This window comes from Xenopus tropicalis, chromosome 3 (genome assembly GCF_000004195.4).
Source record: "Xenopus tropicalis strain Nigerian chromosome 3, UCB_Xtro_10.0, whole genome shotgun sequence".
Lineage (NCBI taxonomy): Eukaryota > Metazoa > Chordata > Amphibia > Anura > Pipidae > Xenopus > Xenopus tropicalis.
In genome coordinates this window covers 95,896,772-95,912,786 of record NC_030679.2, presented here as the reverse complement: position 1 = coordinate 95,912,786, position 16,015 = coordinate 95,896,772, and the positions used below count along the sequence as shown (strand labels likewise).

Here is a 16,015-nt window from a genome sequence, read left to right as displayed (position 1 = left end):
TCTCACTCTTGTCCTCACTCTTGTTTTCTTTATAGATTAAAGCATTATGTTTAACAGATAGCCGACTTACAATGGGCTATAACTGACATTTCAAACCACTTGCTAATATAAAATAGTTATTTCATTGAAATCCCCATGATTACAAGAAAAGTAGAACAATTGGAAAAAAATACACTCCAGTACTACTAACCTTGGAACAAGAACACACATTCAGCACATCCCTACTTACTGAAGGAGTTTAATCAATAGCTATTGACTCAGTGCCAGATATCTTTAAACTGTAGATGCCTAAAGGCAGTTTTACAGTTTCCCACCATCACTCTGAAATGTGGACTTAATATACTAGGGGTGGATGGTATGTCCTTCTCAGGACAAGGTTTGCTGTACTATGATACTATGGGGGATATTTATGAAAGGACGCATTTAAAACATTTTCATCATAATCATACCGCTCCCATGTACTTTATTCTCAAATAAATATGGGGCAAATAAATCTGAGCACAATGAAGAGCAGCTAACAGATCTTTTGGTCATTGATAATGGTAGTCAAATGAGAAAATGAATCTCTGGATTTAATTTCTACACTCAGTGCCCAGTGGTTTTGAACAGCAAACTGTTTTATAGTGGAATATTTCTAAGCACTTGCTAGTTTAGGAAGCAATTGTGTTCTTGATGGGATGTTGAAGAATATATCCCTGAGTTAAGAAAGGACAGTGGTACCAGTGCTTACAGTCCTGTACGTGTGTGGCATGCAATAGATATAGATATGAAAAAGTAGCACACTCAATAGCACAAAAAGTAACAAACAGAAAAGAGTTTGGCACAAAACAGGTCTTAGCCAAAACAAAAAAAAAAAAAAAAGGTTAAGGGGTTATGTTATAAAAGGCCTTAGGGTTGATTCACTAAAGTGCGATAACGCTTATGGCATGCTTTTTTGCGTTAAAATAGACGCGTGATTCACTAAAGTATTATCGCATGCATTAAGTCGCATATCTTTTGTGTTAACTAGCACGCAACCGCATGCGTTAATTAGCGCACATAAATAATACTAATGCATGATTCACAAACACTTAGACGCGCTAAATATCGCATTAGTCTATGCGAAAATTAACACTTGGAGCAGGCGGTAATTATAGAAAAGTACAGTTCATGAGCTTTTGGCAACACAATATGGACTTTGCAGTGTGATTTATTCAAGTCTGTGTTGGCCCTAGAGTGATGTAGCCTCCAGTTTGCAGGGAAATGGTCATTTTAAAAAAAAAGTAGTTTTACGAACGTAATGCTGTGTATGGCTAATATGGCGTGCGTGCGAAAAGTAGCGTATGTGCGTTAATTAGCGCGTGCGACAAGTAGTGTGCTGCGTTAATTACCATTGCGTCAAATACCACATGAAAATAGTCTTCGCGACTTAAATAATGCAAACAGCATCACATCTAAATTACCGCAAATATACTTTTAGTGAATCGTGCGTTAAGATGCGAAAAATAAGACACGATAAAATTGTTATTGCATGCTATAAATAACGCTCATTTTAATGCACCATTTTAATGCACCATAGTTAGCCCTATTAATGTTTTACCAGGAGTAGTAACCCATAACAACGAATCAGCAGGCAGCATTTACAGGTCACCAGTTTGAAAGCAAAAATCTTATTGGTTGCTATAAGTTACTGCTTCTGGGCAAAATTAGTGCGTTTTATTTCATATGGTGGCAAAGGTTATTTATAATTAGTGCATAAGTGCATTTTGTTTTGGTGTATACATACACTATTCATTTCAAAGAAAGAAGGCTGTAGCATGCAGAGGAACAAAAGCTCCCTAATAGGAACATAAAGACAGTGCAAACCAAGAGAAGTGATCTGTGAAGCTATTTTAGAGAAAGACAAGAACAAAGAGCAGAGCTAGTTATCAGGGTGAAGGTTCACCCGTCATACTTGGTATAGTTGGTCCTTCTCCCCTAACTATTTATCATAAGTGGATTCAAACAGATTGAACTACAAACCAAAGGCACTGTTTGACTGTCCCACAAACTATGCCTAAGTAAAAATTTGTTGCTTCAAATATATGTATTACAATATGGTGAACAACCGGGAGGACATCCTTATGCTGAATGAAAATAAATTAATGACTAAAAAGCAAGCAAAGCTTATAACAGTAATTTTTACTGATGTGACTTGTTCAAGAGCAAGTGAAAACTGAAGTTGTGAAATGTGAATTTTTTCAGATTTATTCCAATGATCTTTTCAAACATCAGAGCATGCAAATTATTACCATTATTATTAATAACACATATTACATAAAGCGCCAACATATTTTAGCAGCCAGCGTTGTACAATAAACATACAAGAAACACAAGCAACCAATACAAGAGGTAAAGAGCTTACAATCTAGTTTTCTGAGTCAATAAATACTATATTTCTTCCCTTAAAGGAACAGTTCAGTGTAAAAATGAAACTGGGTAAAATAGCCTATAAAAAGCCTATAAAGGCTCGGGTGAGTGGATGTCTAACATAATGGCCAGAACACTACTTCCTACTTTCAGCTCTCTAAGCTGTTAGCAGTCAGTAACCAATCAGTGACTTGGGGGGGGGGGGGGGGCATATGAGACTTAACTGTTCAGTTAGTTTGCATTTGAATCTGACCTGCCTGTTCACAAACTAACTGAACAGTTATGTCCCATGTGCATTATGTGGAGTGCCTTCTTTTTATAATTTTGTAGAGATTTATTAAAATTGTAGCTCTATTATTATTTTGAAAACTTTGTATTTTTGAGCTGTTATGTAATTTAAGTATTGCAGCAGAGGATATACTCACTATTCCCTATGGTAAGGTATTTTACAATGTTTTGTAGCTGTGACAATATGCTCTGTGTCTCATTGCCCTAAAGCTTTTAAAGCATTGCGGCCTACTTAGCACTACATGTAGCCATAATTAAAATATTCACTACACAACAATATTTAGTAGAGAATACAGCCACGTGCATTTACAGAAGAACAATGAAGCCCATCACACCTTACAAACAGAACCCTTGCACAATTTTTTCACAAAACACAGTCATCTAGACACATTCTGAAAGAGCATTGTCTGATCTACTAGCCGAACTGAGTGCAACACAAAAGCCTTGTAGGAAGCTCTGATCCACTCTGCTTCGCTGCAGAGCTGTGCTGCATTTACCACGGTACAGTTTGCTTAAGTATTCAGGAGCCTTTATAAAGCTCAGTCGGCATGCTGAGTGAGATACAAATGGGGAAGGCGGTAAGGATAAAGGACAGAAGAAGGGCAGAAGTGAGCAGGTGGGAACAGGAAGCATAAAATGTAAGAGTGTGAGTGCAGAAGAGATCACTCAGCCTATTCATGTGTGTTACATATGTATGCACAGGGTACATACATTCATTTTAATTGCTTGTATATTTTTTTTTATTATTATTTGCTCAGAGTGCAAAACACACAGGTATTTATTAAGGATCTATTACACAGCATGCTCATTTGAGGTTTTTCAGATAAGCAGCACCATTTCTTATGGTTACTACAATACTACTAAAATACAATAGGATTGTTTTGCCATAAACATGGATTTATGCATCACATACACTGTACTGTCTTAAATTAACCAGTAAAATCTGAATTGTTTGTGCATATGTCAAATGGCATTTACAAATTTTGGACCTTTCTCTTGCTCTGTGAAACTTTGCAAGGGCTGCACCGCTTCTCTGGAATTCACTCCCACGTTGTTAGACTGTCTTCCAATACTGTATTTCTGCCTTAAAAAGATCTCTTTAAAACACATTTATTTAGAGAGGCGTACCCTCATCTAGCTTAGAAAAACTTCAGTGTAACTATATGTTGCTAAATGCAATGCTCAGTTCAACATCTCTCACCCCAACACCTTGGGGCTGATTTACTAACCCACGAATCCGAATGGGAAAAATTCCGATTGGAAAACGAACATTTTGCGACTTTTCCTTATTTTTTGCGATTTTATCGTCACTTACGACTTTTTCGTAAATTGTTGCGACTTTTTCGTAGCCGTTACGACTTGCACGAATTGTCGCGACTTTTTCATAGCCGTTATGATTTGCTCGTATCTTGTCGCAACTTTTTCGTATTGATCACTCGTAAACTGCGGGCAAAACTTTCAGACTGTGCATGATTTTGGAAGCCTCCCATAGGACTCAATGGCACTCTGCAGCTCCAACCTGACCCAAGGAAAGTCACGATACCGAAGCTTGAATGAATCCGAAACTTTTGTACTCAGCGCGATGGCTACGAAAAAGTCTCGACAATTTGCGCAAGTCGTAACGCTACGAAAAAGTCGTAGCGGCTACGAAAAAGTTGCAACAATTTCCGAAAAAAATCACAAAATACCGATCATTACGAAAAAAAGCATTTGGACGCTTTTCGGACGTTCGTGGATTAGTAAATGTGCCCCCTTGTGTCTCAACCCCATCTCCTTATGTATTGCAAAAGCTCCTTTGGGCAGGGTCTTTTAACCTCTTGTAGTAGTTACTGAATTCTTTATATGTAAATCTGCATGTCTAATGTATATACCTATCTATTTTACAGCGATGCAGAATATGTGGGCACTTGTTAAATTTGTAGCAATAATAATAACAACCAACAACACAAACTTGGTACCTTCAGGTATCAATTAAATTTACTTCCTTAGTGTACTGCAACCTTTGGCCACATTTCATGTGTATATATTATTGTACAAGCTAACTGGGCAAAGATAATGGAAACTTCATTAAGAAAACATTAGGAATGATGTTGGTATAAACATTATATTTATTTAAGTTGGAAAAAAACAACAGCACTGAACAGAGCAGTAGGAACAATACCAATTGCAAAAGCTTGTTTGTTATTATAAAAAGTTACCCAGATGTCTGCGCAGGCTGAACTGTTGGAGGGAATACAATTTTAAAGCAGATCAGCCAAAATAATTTTTCAAAATTAGATCAGTCTACTCAAGGACAAGCACATAGCAGCCATAATGTCTCCATGGCCTTGATTGGCAGCCTGTTCTATCTTGTTCTCTTTTCCAGATGGCTTGTTTGTGCCTATCAGCAGAGGGCAACATTAACCTCTTCAGCTGTGATTAGGACTGCAGAGTGTCATTTAGAAATGTCCCCTGAAGAAAATGAATCTTTAAAAAATTTGTGATGCAGAGCACAGTCATTTTCAGTTGCAGACATATTTACTGCACATACATTTATAATGTATAGTGCAGATGTTCAATTTAAGGCTCACCAGTTGTTGAACTTGACTACCTCCAACTCTAGAAAGCAGAAAACAAATTTAAAATATTTTTTTTTTCCCAAGACATTTTAATTTTATGTGTGTAGATAAAAATGTTTGTTTTTTTTCTATTCCTATGCTTTATTAGAGATAGTGGAGAAAGTCCCTAACGTAGGATTTAACAATAACAAATGCACAAAGTACAAGTATAGGTATGTTTCTTAGGCATTAACAACAATCATGAAATCTAATAGACTGTAGGAAAAGATGATGACAGGCCCTCAGGTGACTGTATTATCTCTCTTCCATTTTACCTTTCTCATGTTTCAAAACATTGGATTTATAATGTCTTACCCCTGAAAAGTACCTGCCTGTTTTTCCTGTCCAGCAGCATATAAGGTTTCTAGACCAGCTCACTGCTTTCAGACATTTAGGCTAGCTTATGAGTGACCACTCAGAACAAACCCCCTTGATACTTCTGACAGTATAACAATGATTTATAGATAAAAATGCCATCCTAAATGGGGATCTTCAACTAAACACTGTTATGGTTTTTTTGCCTAATTAAAGTAAACAGAATTATAAGCGACTTCCAATACAACTTGTTGTAAATGTCATATCTAGTTGTATCTAATTACTAACTAAGTAGCAAAAGACAGCAGAGCAGGAGGGTTTTTGCTACACTGTGTGAGGAATCAAAACCAGAGAAAAGAAATGGATAAACAGATTGTTTTTTAGGGATGCACCGAATCCAGGATTCAGTTCGGTATTCGGCCAGGATTCAGCCTTGTTGTTTTTGGCAGAGGACCCCTTTAACCTTTTTAGTGCCACAGGACGTAGAATCTACGTCCTGTGTATCAAAGGACCAAAGTGCCACAGAACGTAGATTCTACGTCCTGCTGCACTTCCGGTTTTGGGAGCGGAGGAACGGCTTTTCAAGCCATTCCTTCGCTCCCCACTCGTTCCCCAGCCTCCAGACAATAGTCAGAGGTGGGGAACGAGTGGCCCCTGGGTAGCGATTGCCCAGGGGCCCCATGGGACTCACCTGCCATCCACGTGGCTTTGCCGGCAGCTCCTCTCCCTTCTGCAGCTTCCCCCTCTGGCCCCCCTGCTTCCTGACACGCCCCCTCACATGAGCAGATGCTGTTGCTGGGCCAGATCGAGTTTCTCCTGCAGATCCTCACCTAGACCCCAAGTAAGTGGCAAATACACACACAAACACACAATCACACATTTATTACACTAATACACACTTATACTCACACTTACACACACACACATGCATTTTTGGGAGGTTTTCAAACATTTATCACTTACAGCACTTAGAGAAAACTCACACTTACTTGCACACTCGCACACATGCACACAAAACACATTTTACACACATGTACACACACACTTACACACTTATGTAATTTTGTAATTATTTTTTTTTTTCTAATCGCATCGTTTTTATTCTTGCCTGAAAAAAATGTTTTATTGCCATTGCGGATAGTGTATTCGCTAACCGCACTGCGCAATACCTTTTGTGTATTATTTTGGTGTTTCTACTACATTTTCTGTGATTTTGGTGGATTTTTGGGTATTTTACTGCATGTTTAGCCATTTTATAGCATTTTCAGTTATGCATAGTTGTTGTTCGCTTGACTTTGTCTGTAAAACTTATTTGCCCTAGCCAAAATACTCAAACTGTTATTCTGCCCGCAGATATTATTAGGCAAAAAAAAAAAAATGATTTTAGTGATCTTTATCAATTTTAGTGCTTTTTACATTGTTCTTTGTTACTTGTCTTTGCACATGGACATTTTGTCTGCTGTATTTCAATTTGGCATCCTCTGTACCCCACATAGTTTGGTAAATCTATTCATATAGGGCATCAAACTGTTCAGTAGACTAGTGGCGTTCATACTTAGAGTGTTTTATGTTGGTACGTTACTAAATGTGGGGGTACATAATGGGGTAAAATGCAAGCTTTGTGACAATTTTCAGAAATGTCATAAAAACCGTTCTGTTTAGCATAGCTTTGTAGTTTGGTAGTTTGTAGTAGAAAGATGTATTTACCCATTTTTGTTTTGTCAGAATGTGTACTTTCGGAAAATATATGGTTTTCTAGGGTCTCCTTACTGTTAGGTGGTCGTATGGCACATAATACACATACCGGGTGCAAAAACTGCATGAGCCGAAGCATCTTATGTGAAAATTCATATGCACTATTTTTACTTGGGTGCCCCTGTACCCCACATAGTTTGGTAAATCTATGCATATAGGGCATCAAACTGTTCAGTAGACCCCTGGCGTTCATATTTAGAATGTTTTATGTTGATACGGTACAAAATGTGGGGGTAAATAATGGGGTAAAATGCAAGCTTTGTGACAATTTTCAGAAATGTCATAAAAACCGTTCTGTTTAGCATAGCTTTGTAGTTTGGTAGTTTGTAGTAGAAAGATGTATTTACCCATTTTTGTTTTGTCAGAATGTGTACTTTCGGAAAATATATGGTTTTCTAGGGTCTCCTTACTGTTAGGTGGTCGTATGGCACATAATACACATACCGGGTGCAAAAACTGCATGAGCCGAAGCATCTTATGTGAAAATTCATATGCACTATTTTTACTTGGGTGCCCCTGTACCCCACATAGTTTGGTAAATCTATGCATATAGGGCATCAAACTGTTCAGTAGACCCCTGGCGTTCATATTTAGAATGTTTTATGTTGATACGGTACAAAATGTGGGGGTAAATAATGGGGTAAAATGCAAGCTTTGTGACAATTTTCAGAAATGTCATAAAAACCGTTCTGTTTAGCATAGCTTTGTAGTTTGGTAGTTTGTAGTAGAAAGATGTATTTACCCATTTTTGTTTTGTCAGAATGTGTACTTTCGGAAAATATATGGTTTTCTAGGGTCTCCTTACTGTTAGGTGGTCGTATGGCACATAATACACATACCGGGTGCAAAAACTGCATGAGCCGAAGCATCTTATGTGAAAATTCATATGCACTATTTTTACTTGGGTGCCCCTGTACCCCACATAGTTTGGTAAATCTATGCATATAGGGCATCAAACTGTTCAGTAGACCCCTGGCGTTCATATTTAGAATGTTTTATGTTGATACAGTACAAAATGTGGGGGTAAATAATGGGGTAAAATGCAAGCTTTGTGACAATTTTCAGAAATGTCATAAAAACCGTTCTGTTTAGCATAGCTTTGTAGTTTGGTAGTTTGTAGTAGAAAGATGTATTTACCCATTTTTGTTTTGTCAGAATGTGTACTTTCGGAAAATATATGGTTTTCTAGGGTCTCCTTACTGTTAGGTGGTCGTATGGCACATAATACACATACCGGGTGCAAAAACTGCATGAGCCGAAGCATCTTATGTGAAAATTCATATGCACTATTTTTACTTGGGTGCCCCTGTACCCCACATAGTTTGGTAAATCTATGCATATAGGGCATCAAACTGTTCAGTAGACCCCTGGCGTTCATATTTAGAATGTTTTATGTTGATACGGTACAAAATGTGGGGGTACATAATGGGGTAAAATGCAAGCTTTGTGACAATTTTCAGAAATGTCATAAAAACCGTTCTGTTTAGCATAGCTTTGTAGTTTGGTAGTTTGTAGTAGAAAGATGTATTTACCCATTTTTGTTTTGTCAGATTGTGTACTTTTGGAAAATGTATAGTTTTCTAGGGTCTCCTTACTGTTAGGGGGCCTTATGCCGCATAATGCACATGCCGGTAGCTTATATTGCAGTGTATACACTTTGTATGCACTGACGTCCTTATGGGGTCTCTAAATGCCAGATACAGTGCTGACCCTATGCACAATGGGCATCAAACTGTTCAGCGGACCCTAGGCTTTCATATTTCGGGTGTGTTTTCTTGGTACCTAATGTTATGTGGGAGATAAGGTGCTTGAAAGTGGAAGATTTGATGTGTTTTTCAGGTATTTCACCAAAACTAGCAATTTTGGGAAAGCACTGCGACTCTGTAGTTTGGAGTAGAAAGACATGGGTACCAATTTTGAATTCGCCCGAATGTGTACTTTCCAAAAATATATGGTTTTGGGGGGTCAATGTATTTTTTTGTGTTTTTACCCCACAGAAAATGCAGTTAACATGTTGAATTTTCAGTAGCTAAAGAGACCTCTGGGGCAATCTCTATGCACTGACGTCCTTATGGGGTCTCTAAATGCCAGATACAGTGCTGATCCTATGCACAATGGGCATCAAACTGTTCAGCGGACCCTTGGCTTTCATATTTAGGGTGTGTTTTCTTGGTACCTAATGTTATGTGGGAGATATGGTGCTTGAAATTGGAAGATTTGATGTGATTTTCAGGTATTTCACCAAAACTAGCAATTTTGGGAAAGCACTGCGACTCTGTAGTTTGGAGTAGAAAGACATGGGTACCAATTTTGAATTCGCCCGAATGTGTACTTTCCAAAAATATATGGTTTTGGGGGGTCAATGTATTTTTGTGTGTTTTTACCCCACAGAAAATGCAGTAAATGTGTTGAATTTTCAGTAGCTAAAGAGACCTCTGGGGCAATCTCTATGCACTAACTTCCTTATGGGGTCTCTAAATGCCAGATACAGTGCTGATCCTATGCACAATGGGCATCAAACTGTTCAGCGGACCCTTGGCTTTCATATTTAGGGTGTGTTTTCTTGGTACCTAATGTTATGTGGGAGATAAGGTGCTTGAAAGTGGAAGATTTGATGTGTTTTTCAGGTATTTCACCAAAACTAGCAATTTTGGGAAAGCACTACGACTCTGTAGTTTGGAGTAGAAAGACATGGGTACCAATTTTGAATTCGCCCGAATGTGTACTTTCCAAAAATATATGGTTTTGGGGGGTCAATGTATTTTTTTGTGTTTTTACCCCACAGAAAATGCAGTAAACGTGTTGAATTTTCAGTAGCTAAAGAGACCTCTGGGGCAATCTCTATGCACTGACGTCCTTATGGGGTCTCTAAATGCCAGATACAGTACTGATCCTATGCACAATGGGCATCAAACTGTTCAGCGGACCCTTGGCTATCATATTTTGGGTGTGTTTTCTTGGTACCTAATGTTATGTGGGAGATAAGGTGCTTGAAAGTGGAAGATTTGATATGTTTTTCAGGTATTTCACCAAAACTAGCAATTTTGGGAAAGCACTGCGACTCTGTAGTTTGGAGTAGAAAGACATGGGTACCAATTTTGAATTCGCTCGAATGTGTACTTTCCAAAAATATATGGTTTTGGGGGGTCAATGTATTTTTTTGTGTTTTTACCCCACAGAAAATGCAGTAAACGTGTTGAATTTTCAGTAGCTAAAGAGACCTCTGGGGCAATCTCTATGCACTGACATCCTTATGGGGTCTCTAAATGCCAGATACTAGCTGATCCTATGCACAATGGGCATCAAACTGTTCAGCGGACCCTTAGCTTTCATATTTAGGGTGTGTTTTCTTGGTACCTAATGTTATGTGGGAGATATGGTGCTTGAAAGTGGAAGATTTGATGTGATTTTCAGGTATTTCACCAAAACTAGCAATTTTGGGAAAGCACTGCGACTCTGTAGTTTGGAGTAGAAAGACATGGGTACCAATTTTGAATTCGCCCGAATGTGTACTTTCCAAAAATATATGGTTTTGGGGGGTCAATGTATTTTTTTGTGTTTTTACCCCACAGAAAATGCAGTAAACGTGTTGAATTTTCAGTAGCTAAAGAGACCTCTGGGGCAATCTCTATGCACTGACGTCCTTATGGGGTCTCTAAATGCCAGATACAGTGCTGATCCTATGCACAATGGGCATCAAACTGTTCAGCGGATCCTTGGCTTTCATATTTAGGGTGTGTTTTCTTGGTACCTAATGTTATGTGGGAGATATGGTGCTTGAAAGTGGAAGATTTGATGTGATTTTCAGGTATTTCACCAAAACTAGCAATTTTGGGAAAGCACTGCGACTCTGTAGTTTGGAGTAGAAAGACATGGGTACCAATTTTGAATTCGCCCGAATGTGTACTTTCCAAAAATATATGGTTTTGGGGGGTCAATGTATTTTTTTGGGTTTTTACCCCACAGAAAATGCAGTAAACGGATTGAATTTTCAGTAGCTAAAGAGATCTCCTGGGCAATTTGTATGCACTAACTTCCTTATGGGGTCTCTAAATGCCAGATACATTGGTGTTCCTATGCACAATGGGCATCAAACTGTTCAGCGGACCCTTGGCTTTCATATTTAGGGTGTGTTCTTTTGGTACCTAATGTTATGTGGGAGATAAGGTGCTTGAAAGTGGAAGATTTGATGTGATTTTTAGGTATTTCATCAAAACTGGCAATTTTGGGAAAGAATTGCGACTCAGTAGTTTGGAGTAGAAAGACATGGGTACCAATTTTGAATTTGTCCGAATGTGTACTTTCCAAAAATATATGATTTTTGGGGGTCAATGTATTTTTTTGTGTTTTTACCCCACAGAAAATGCAGTAAATGTGTTGAATTTTCAGTAGCTAAAGAGATCTCCTGGGCAATTTGTATGTACTAACTTCCTTTTGGGGTCTCTAAATTCCAGATACATCGGGGATCCTATGCACAATGGGCATCAAACTGTTCAGTGGACCCCTGGCTTTCATATTTAGGGTGTGTTTTCTTCGTACCTAATGTTATGTGGGAGATAAGGTGCTTGAAAATGGAAGATTTGAGGTGATTTTTTAGAATTTTCATAATTTTTTATAGAAAATGCTAAATTCAGTAAAGCATTGCCGTTTGGTACTTAGGAGTTGGAAGACATAGTTACCCATTTCGGATTCGTCAGAATGTGTAGTTTTCAAAAATGTATGGTTTCCTGGGGTAAACCTAATGTTCCAGGATTTTTGGCTTTGGAATGTAAAGTATGCCGTATTCTGCTGTAATGCTTTGAAAATTTAGTAATTTACTGCTGGGAGTTTTTGATCTATAGAAGTCAGAAATCTCAATAAAACTATACATATCAGGTATTGGCACGTTCGGAAGACATGAGGCTTTCCAAATCAGTTGAATTTTTGTCCATAAAATAAAATGTGTTTCTGGTAGAAATCCTTATATCATGAAAAATAGCATTTTTTCTTTTTTTTTTTGTATTTCAAGCTCTAAATCTTGTTCCAGAAGTGGAAATACACAAAAACTCAGGTAGATTTGGAAAGCTCAGGTTCTCCTGAAAAAAACAATATATAGTTTGCCTACCTAAACTTAACCCTGCCCCCAGTAAAAGCCCCTACATTGAGAGAGCACAGAATGTTCACAAAACGTCTGGCACTGGGGGGAACTGAAATGACGAATTCGGCTGGCACTTAAAGGGTTAAAATTATGTAGAAAAGCAGACCTTTTTTATGGATACTGTTACTACAATGCAATCTTCTAGCTTGTATATTTAATAATAGCTAGCCATTACAATAAAAGACAGCACACCCATACCTCCCAACATTTGAAAAGTATAAGGAGGGACAAGAATATCTGCTGCGCGTAGCGCATCAAAGATTTTTCAGGCCACGCCCCAAAAACAGGCCCATTTTACAAAACCACACCCATACTATGGTCTGCTCCCCACTGCAGTATCCTCCAGCTCCCTCCCAGCGTCCTCCCTAGCATCCTGCAGCTCCCCCCTTAGCATCTTCCAGCTCCCTCCCAGCATCCTCCAGCTCCCTCTTAGCATCCTCCAGCTCCCTCTTAGCATCCTCCAGCTCCCTCTTAGCATCCTCCAGCTCCCTCTTAGCATCCTCCAGCTCCCTCTTAGCATCCTCCAGCTCCCTCCCACCATCCTCCAGCTCCCCCATAGCATCCTCCAGCTCCCCCATAGCATCCTCCAGCTCCCCCATAGCATCCTCCAGCTCCCCCATAGCATCCTCCAGCTCCCCCATAGCATCCTCCAGCTCCCCCATAGCATCCTCCAGCTCCCCCATAGCATCCTCCAGCTCCCCCATAGCATCCTCCAGCTCCCTCCCAGCGTCAGCCCCAGCACTGCTCTCAAAAGGGCCCAGAATTATAGAAGACTGGCATGGACTGTTGTTTAATAACACTATGCAACATTTGCGTAAATCAAATAATTTTCCACCAAGATTAGGCACTTTTAGATATGAGGGAGATAAGGTGCTGCAAAGTAGAAGCTTTGAAGTAATTTTTGGAAATGTCATCAAAATCGCCAATTGTAGGAGAGCTTTAAAAGGTGTGATCCTTTGTAGTAGACAGCCATTTCTACCCATTTTGGATTCAGGGGAATGTGTACTTTCCAAAAATATATGACTTTCTAGGGTGAACGTACTTTTCTTTGTAGCTTTACCCCACATAAAATGCTATAAATGTACTGATTTAGCAGTAGCTGAAGTGACAGACATGCCACATTCTTAGATAAACCTATGTACATTGCACATCAAACTGTTCATTAGACCCCTGGCATTTATATTAAGTTGCTTTTATCTTGGTGCCTAATGATATGTGGGATACCCTGCAAAGGGGAAGCTTTGAGGTAATTTTTCAAAAGTTTCACACATTTTTATAAAAACCAATAACTTTAGGAAAGCATTGCAACTTGGTAGTCTGCAGTAGAAATACATATTTACACTTTTTGGAAAGAATAGATTCTGATTCGAAAATTGGTACTTTTCTAGAGTGAACCAACTTTTAGTGGAATTTTTGGTCTGGAAATTCAAAGTATGCAGATTTCTGGAGCAGTGCTTTAGAACTTTGACAGTGTACTGCTGGGAGTTTTGGAGAAATCTCATAAAACTATACATATTTGGTATTGGTGCATTCAGGAGACATTGAACTTTCCAAATCAACAAAACAACAAAAAAAAAACAAATGTTTTCCTGGGTAAACTAAAAGCGTCCCCCCATTAATGACTCTAAAAGTGAAACAGCACAAAATGTTCAAACACTGTTTGGCAATAAAAGTACAGTATAGACAATATGCGGTGGTATTTTGTATGTGTGTGTATATATATATATATATATATATATATATATATATATATATATATAACCTGGGTGTTTTAAATGCCCAAGCTGCACATCATGTAGATTTATGACTCCTGGTGAATATTTTTGCCACCCACAGACAGGACAGAAGATTAAACATCATATTACATGTACTACAACATATGTGATCTACATGGTGACTTGCCCATGTGGATTATCATATATTGGAAAAACCGACCTGACTCTTCGTATTCGGATGGACGGACATAGGTCTGCAATAAGTACTGCCTTCCGTGATCAAAAAACAGTAAAGCCAGTGGCTAAACATTTTTTGGAAGTGGGACATAGATTACCTACGTTTAAGTATATAGGGATAGATCATGTCCCAGCCCCTAGACGAGGAGGGGATAGAGCCCGAATTCTGTTACAGCGGGAAACGTACTGGATCAAACGATTGGGGACACTGGCCCCAAAGGGGTTGAACGAATACTGTCAATTTAATTGTTTTTTGAGCACAAGATAATGTTTAAGGGAGGAGTATTAGAAACTGTATGATATAAACTACTTTCACTTTATATACCTTTTGTGGGGGATTTTTAAGTACATCGTCCCTTTAAAGAAGGGGGAGGTGTTTGGGGAGGAGCTGGGACACGCCTGCAACATAGGGTGTATTTAATGCAAAGTTTTTATGCGGCCATTGTATCTTGAAAAAGGCTCTAGGCCAGAGCCGAAACGTTGATAAGATGGCAATATTATAATAAAGATCGTTTTTATGGAAAAGACCCTGGAGTGCACTCGCAGTAATTTTGAAATGTGAATGTATCCCTGAGTGGCACCCGGGCAATTTAGCAAGCTGTTTGAACTGGATATCGGAAGTGCGGATCGTGATTCGGTTGTGTATATATATATATATATATATATATTTATTATCTCTGGAATTTGCTTTTGCTCCCACAAACTATCAGATTTTCTCCCAATCTGTCTGCCAAGAGATCTCTAAAAACACATTTATTTAGGAAAGCTTACCGTAATCTAGTTTAGCAACACCCTGTGTCACACCTCTCACAACTCTGGTCATGCCAATTCTCACACCTTGTGTCTCAACCCTTTCTCCTTGTAGATTGAAAGCTCTTTTGGGCAGGGCCCTCTTCACCTCTTGTATCGGTTATTGATTGCTTTATATGTTACTCTGTATGTCCAATGCATGAAACCCACTTATTGTACAGCGCTGCGAAATATATTGGCGCTTTATAAATAAATGTCAATAATAATAATAATAATAATAGGTATATAGATATATATATATATATTGCTTTGCCATTTATAAACTATCACACTCTGCAATAAGTGATTTTGAAATGCTAATCATCATTATTCAGTCAAACTAAAAAATAAAGTGAAAGAGGGGATAGGTCAAACACTAACTAAGAGGGGATAGGTCAAACACTAAACACAAACACTGCAATAAATAAAAATGTACACAGAAACTAAAGTTCAGTGGCATATACTGCAACACAAAAGAAAAAAGGACCCTGCCGCGTAAAGCTTACAATCGAAATGATTCTGAAATTATGTTCTTCATTATCCAGTAACATTACAAATAAATGCATAACATATGATGGGAATAAGAGGGGATATAGAAAGTGAATGTACTGTTAGATAGGATTTGCATAAAAGCAAGAGAGAAATCCTAGAGGGAAAAAGACACTTTGAGAAGGGATGCCAAATATTAATTTCCCTTTGGGTTCTCTGATAGCCTGTACAAATCTCTGAGGTCATTAAAAAGAAAGTGAGACAGCAACACATTTCAAACACAATAGGGGTCAGGAGACACCAGG

General features: G+C 38.5%; 1 protein-coding gene across 5 annotated transcripts in view; it reads right to left on the bottom strand.

Annotated features, from left to right (window-relative positions):
* The window catches only part of shf (Src homology 2 domain containing F), a 143,792-nt gene that overhangs the window by 70,980 nt on the left and 56,797 nt on the right, over window positions 1-16,015 (bottom strand).